We start from the raw sequence: 7,019 nt of genomic DNA on the forward strand, positions 1-7,019 counted from the left end.
TGCTAAAGATAATTATGTCGTCAACATAAACGTAGCACCGAACGCCGATGTGTTTCCGTAGCACATCATCCAAAGTGCGTTGGAAAATGGCAGGCGCATTTCTTAAGCCGAATGGAAGTCGAGTAAATTCGAATTTCCCATTGGCAATAGAGAAGGCGGTCTTCTCAATATCTGCTTCGTTGAGAGCAATCTGATGGAATCCACTCTTAAGGTCAATTGTAGAAAAATACTTATTTGATCCTAGATTAGTTAGAATAGTGGTAACATCTGGAATGGGATATTTATCTGGTATGGTATCCTCGTTCAATTTACGATAGTCGATAACCATACGAAATTTTTTTAATCCTGAGGCGTCTTCTTTCTTCGGTACGACCCATACCGGAGAATTGTAGGGAGATTTCGATGGTCGAATAATGCCATCTTTAAGTAATTCCTCAATTTGTTTGTCTATTTCTTTTTTTAAAGGCATTGGATAGGGGTAAGTTTTGGAATATATTGGTCTATCGCTTTTAGTCCTAATTTCGGCTTTAACGTTCGTGACATATGTTAATTTTTTATCTGGTTCAGCAAATAATGTTGGGCAAGAGTTAAAGAGTTGTTTTAATCTTTCGTTATCTTCGGGACTCAAATGATTTAGCCTTAATGTAGTGTGTGCAATAGAGTTAATTGCTAACTGGTGGATGGGGTATTCATATTTATTGAGTAATGTAAAATAGTTCTCCTTAGTAAAAATTACTGCGTTTAAACTTTTCATTGTATCGTTACCTATTATGGCATCAAAGGTTCTTAACTTGGGCAAAATGTGAAATTTTAATTTACCTACTTCATCACCGAAAACACTGATATTAGCATGATGAGTAATTTTGACGGGTCCACCAACAGAATTTGCAATGAAGGGTTTGTTCGGAATGGGGTTCCTAATATAAGTTGGACTAATATAATTTTTGTTCGATCCGGTATCTAATAAAAATTTTAGTTCATTGCCATTTTTCATTTTGAAACGATAGTATGGCAATGAGGAGTTTAGTCTAAAAAATTGATATTGTCACTAGGGGTTGCTTCGATCTCTTCTTGTTCTTCGTTGTATTCGGGTTGGTAGTCCTGTGAAGACTCGTAGTACCCTTCAGGATATTCTAATATTTCATTATTGTATTCTATTGGGTCAGTTTCTGTAACTTCAGTATTGTAGATCCGTTGCATTTTATTAGGAGTCTGTATTATCTGTGATGGTGGTCTCTTACTAGCTTGATTATTATTAGCCTGCGCTGGTCCATTACTAAATGCTTGTGGTTTGTTACTGAATGTTTGCTGCCTATTATAAAATGTTTGATTTTGTTGATACTGAGGCCTATTCTGATAATTTATTTGCTTCGTTTGAACAGAGCGATCAACTTCCATTGGTGTAGGAGGTTTTGGAGGAAGAGGTGGTCTAAAGTTTGGTTGCACTGTGACGTAGTGTCGGTTTTGTCCGTACTGTTGATACGAATTTGGTCTAAGGGATTGGTTGTGAACATTTGTAAGTTCTGGGTAAAAGGGTCTTACTTGGGGTTTGAATGAGTATGACCTTGGTTGATTGTGGCTAATGGGTTGATTGTGGCTAATAGGTTTGGTATTGGTCGGCAAGCGACTGATACTATTTGTATGGTTCGTCCTGTAATTCATGTTGCCTAATTTGAGACACATATTGAGAGCCTGTGGTAAACTGGTTGGTTCCTTTACACTTAACAGACTGGGTAAGTTACCGTTCAGACCTCTTATAAATGTGTCGAGTGCCTTTTCTCTATATGTCGTTGTCATGGCATACAAAGCTTCTTCACCTAACTCCAGGCAATCGATTTTGTCTAGGATAAGCGAGAGATATTGATAAACTTGTTGATAAAATTCTTCAACAGTGCTACCCCGTTGTGCAAGTGTTGTCATTTGATATTCCAACGTGCTAACGTCTCTCTTGTCTGAGTAATGTAACATCAGACATTTTTTTATCTTACCCCAATTTAATGGGGTGCGGTAAGACTCAAGGGCCGTGTCAGCTTCGCCAACTATCTTGTGTCTTATTGTATGCAGGATAGCAAAATATTTTGGGGTGTTCTTATTCTGTCCGTACATTAATAATATTCTATCTACCGATTTCCGCCATGAACTGAATTCTCCGTTTTTACCCGAAAATTCTCTTAAACATTTTACCACATCCGGAACTCTTTCGGATGCGTCCACGTTAATGCTAAAATCTACAGGATGTTCAACTTCTTCTTCGATTTGTGGGTGTAATATGGTCGAAACTGTTTCCGATATTAACGAAACGAGTTCTCTTTTTTGATTAGGAGTGAAAGTGGAAGGGATGTTAGGAGGGGAAACGTTAGTGCTGGATGAGTGCAGATTTAATCTCGACAATGTCGATGCTATTTGTTCTTCCTGACTCATTTTGTTCACTTGTTTCTGATTATTTAAATTAATTTTTTTTTTTTTTTTTTTTTTTTTACAGTGTTAACTTTTCTTTTGTTATAACAATAATTATTTCCTTTCACATAACCTTACTTACTAATAATCTTAATATCAAACTTACATAAATATCATTTGCATTTTCCTGTGTTGATAATGTTTCCTCCTTTGTGTGATTAATTTAGATTTCTCCTCTTGTAGTGGTATTTGTTGTATTGGTTCTATTTGATGAATTAATTTAAATCTTTCCTCTTGTAGTTGTATTTGTTGTATTTGCTGAATTAGTTTAAATCTTTCTTCTAGTAGTTGTATTTGTTGTATTGGTTGTATTTGATGAATTAATTTAAATCTTTCCTCTTGTAGTTGTATTTGTTGTATTGGTTGTATTTGATGAATTAATTTAAATCTTTCCTCTAGGAGTTGTATTTGTTGTATTGGTTGTATTTGATGAATTAATTTAAATCTTTCCTTTTATAGTTGTATTATTTTACACTTGTTTAATTTATTCTAAATTTCCCCGTCACGCACTTTTTGTTCAATGTATTTGTATTTAGCTTATGCTTTTCGTTCGGCTGGGTTGATACTGCCCGTCCTTTTTCCGAAAGGTACTAAGGGGCCGAGTACGAAATGTTATTTAGGTTTCGTCCGCGAGTATAAAAAATATTATTATTTTTTCCTCACGGTCCCTGCTCGGGCGCCACATAAAAAATAAAACAATGCGTTTTTATAAGCAGCACTATGTGCTTCTGTTGAGCTTTATTACAAAACTGACTACACTTAACTTTAAGGTTTATAATCTAACCTATGCTTGAGCCGGCCTACGTGACCAAAGATGCTTGGTCAGCTAAAAGGGTTTGCGCGTGTAGCGCTCACCTGCAGCTATTTGGTTTTGGGGAAGAAGACATGGTTGCGCGTGTTTCGCTCACTTAAGAATTTAGCGGATGCGCGTTTAGCGCAGTTGCACTTTTGGTTGTAATAGGACTCCAAAGTATGCAAACGGTTTGTATGTTTCTAGCATATAATGTGGGAATGGAATTTATGTAGAAGTTCATAAAATATTGTGTTTATTTTCTTCGCTACACAGATCATCACCATGCCAATTACCAGCAAAATCAAGGAGTTCATTTTCCAACAAATTAGTGTAAATTTCCGAATTAATTTTGCCTGGCCCAAAGCATATTTTGGACTTGCCTTTTGATGTCCATACCATTAGTGATCCACCACTCTGAACTTATTTATGGCATACGTCTCGTGGACGTTTCAAATCCCTTAAATATTTTTGAAGACTGTCTGGTCCGTACTAATTAAAAAAAATAGTATTTTTTCATAAAATGAAGTTTGCATTTTTATGAAGTTGCTTTAGGCATTGTTAGGCACATACGCACGTTGTTTAGTCACATCTAGACCAAGTTCCATTTTTATTCGCCAGCAGCACTTATGACTATTGGTTGTTAGCTGTTGCGCCGTTAATGGCACTTTTCAAAAAATTGGTTATTGTCTTCCTATGCCTCTTTACAGATAAAACAATTTGGACAACTTTCATGACAGATTCACTCATTCCTTTAATCAATCCACGCTCTTCATTTGATAATTCAGTTCCACCTGGCGTTTTCGTAGAAATTCAAAAAAAAAAATATTTATTTTGTTATCTTAAACTTTTTTTCATCTACTGTACTTACTTAAAAATTTATATCTCCGCTTTTCTACTAACATGTTTACTTGGTACTAGCCAGAACACAAATAATTCATTATGCACATATAATTCTTTTACACAAGCTGCGACTTACTTCATTAGAAATAACAGTGCGATCATGAATTTTTTAAATGCTAAACCAGAAAGTAATTACAAGAAAATACGTATACAAAATATGTTTACCGTGTCGCTAGCAAAACACAAGTTAGAGTGAAAACAATTTTGCACATATGTATGTATGTAAAATTATTTGACTGAGGTATATTTTTGTCATTCAACTACTAGATTTAGATAGAATTATTAGTAGTGGTGATATTTTCGCTGCAAGTTCTATGGCTATTTTGATAGCATGATGAACAGCGCAGACGTAAGCAAGTAGCCTGTCAGGCAGAAGTCAGATCTAGAGAAATATCTGCACAAGCTGGTGCTCGGCGACAGGAAAATGCTATCCGCATAGCTTCTCAACGGTCCTCTCAAACACCCGATGAAGCGATTTCTCGACGCCTAGAGCATGCCCAGCTAATGGCTTATCACCGTGCTTCTTATACTATGTTCTGGACGACAACGAAAACATGTTTTCGTGGGAAAAACTGGTTTTCACACGAAAACTTGTGTTTTCGTCCATGTAAAATCTATCAAACGAAACCACAGTTTTCGCTGAAAACTACTTGAAAACTTACATAACATTAATCTATGTTTTTGGAAGACATATTTTGCCGGCCCTAAATTGTCACTTGATATTTGCTTACATTCCATATACAAATACAGCTGTCGCTTGATATTCTCATAATAGGGGGATGCAATGGGTGCTCTCTTGGCCTTGCATATTTCGGTATAGGATTTTTGCATTTTGTGTCATCGTGCAATCTTACAAGAGCAAGAGAATGCCGCTATTGATAGTTGTCAGTGAAAACTCATCGAAAACACACATTGTCGGTCTGAACGACTTAGATTCCACAACATACAAATGTGTTTTCAAATTGTTTTAAATGTCGGTCCGAACATAGTATGAGACAGTAGAAGAGACAAATGCTCGACGAATCGCAATTGCTTAGAGTCAAGCAGAGCGTAAACTAATATTTACCAGACATTCTTGGGTGGTACCTGGTTTCCCAATTGGGATCATATGCTTTTCTGCAATCTTTAATATCTACATCTTTTTCATTGTATTCAGTATTATTTACAATTTAATCATGGAGAGATATACGCAAGAATAACGTTTACAACTTATTCAATTTTATTATCAAAATAATCGTACTCCAATTGCAACTTTTCGTGCGCTTTTACTCTTCTATGGTTGTAATAATCGTACACTGGCTAGCTCTACGAATAATTGTTGAAAATTTCGATCGAACATTTTCTTTACATAATCTTAAAGTGCCAATAATACAAAGAACAGCTCGAAGTAATGAAAATATTGCTGCCATTTAGGCAAGTGTTGGTCTAGGCGCAAAGTAACCATTCCTATTTTAGAAGAGCCCTTAAAAACATTTTTTACAAGTGAAACTGATAAATCACAACAACCCCTAAGCCGTGTAAAAAATACAACACATGATTTCACATGTGCATGGCGACGTACATCACAAAATCGGAGAACTATTATTACTACAGCCACAAATTTTACTAGTGTATTTTATATGGAAAATACCGCCGCGGATACTGATAGCCGGTATCCAATCACTCAAGGCGTGGAATGAGCAATTGTTCTTAAAATTCAACACCCAAAGGGTGAGCTCCAGATGTTTCGGGACGGCCGATATGTAAGTAGTAATGAAACGGCATGGAGAATATTCAGCTAACCGTTATATGGAATACACCCAACCCTGCGCACCTCCCAAACGGCCAGTGCGTGTATTTTACAAAGGCAAACCAGCTGCCCGAGTTGCATTACCGTCTATTACCTCCTTTGCCGAATATTTCCGCTTGTGTCGCGAGGAAGTGTTTGCTCGGACTATAACACGTGGACACCGTCATGAAAAGAATGGAAACATCGCATTCAGGGCGCATTCGTCTTCAGTTGTTAATGTGTACAGTTGCCGCTCGTAGATGGGCAGGAAAAGGCTACTGCGGCGAATCAATGTACGACGCCTTGTTTTACCGGTCTGCGACTACGTTGGGAGAGCTCTTTACGATTATGATAAGCACATACGCACTGAAACTTATTGAGGATAAAATTTTTTCGATGGTTGGATCCCGATTTCAATATGACCAAAAACAAATTGGCAGAAAAAATTAATAAAACCATACTAGATCAAGTTATAGGTGATGTGGGGACCTTCATCTCAATACCCACGATGATGACCACTGACGACGCAACCATATTCCCTGTAGAGTTCTCAAATTGCTTCGACCTGTCAATATCCATATAATACACAGAGAGAAAATACCACAAATTGATAAGATTGTCTTCATGAACAGGTTTTAGGTTGAGAGGTGGATTGGACGTAAGAAATGAAAAAAAATACATAAAGGATTCCCTTTGGTTTTCCTCATAAACTCTTTTTAATTCAATTCTTAATTATTTCAAAAAGATTTATGTTCAGATAAATTATTTATACGAAATTCTTATCATTTTTCTCAATATTTCTGTAAAATTTGAGAAAAAAGGGAACAAAGAGAATTCTCTTTACTTTTGTAATATAATACATAATATATAAAATAACTCTTTACAAATGTTCATAAGAAATATCTTATTAATCACATTTTTAAAACGCAATTATGCAAATTGCGCAACAAATAAAATAAATCATTAAGAAATCATATTATTTTTCAAAGATATCTTTTTGCTAAAACATTTTTTTGTAACTTTCATATTGATGTATGGGACTTGAGCAGATTTGATAGTACAGACGAATATGTCGTTTTCTTCTTTTCTTTCTCTTACATA

The sequence above is a fragment of the Bactrocera neohumeralis genome, unplaced genomic scaffold, assembly GCF_024586455.1.
Source record: "Bactrocera neohumeralis isolate Rockhampton unplaced genomic scaffold, APGP_CSIRO_Bneo_wtdbg2-racon-allhic-juicebox.fasta_v2 cluster11, whole genome shotgun sequence".
Taxonomy (NCBI): Eukaryota; Metazoa; Arthropoda; class Insecta; order Diptera; family Tephritidae; genus Bactrocera; species Bactrocera neohumeralis.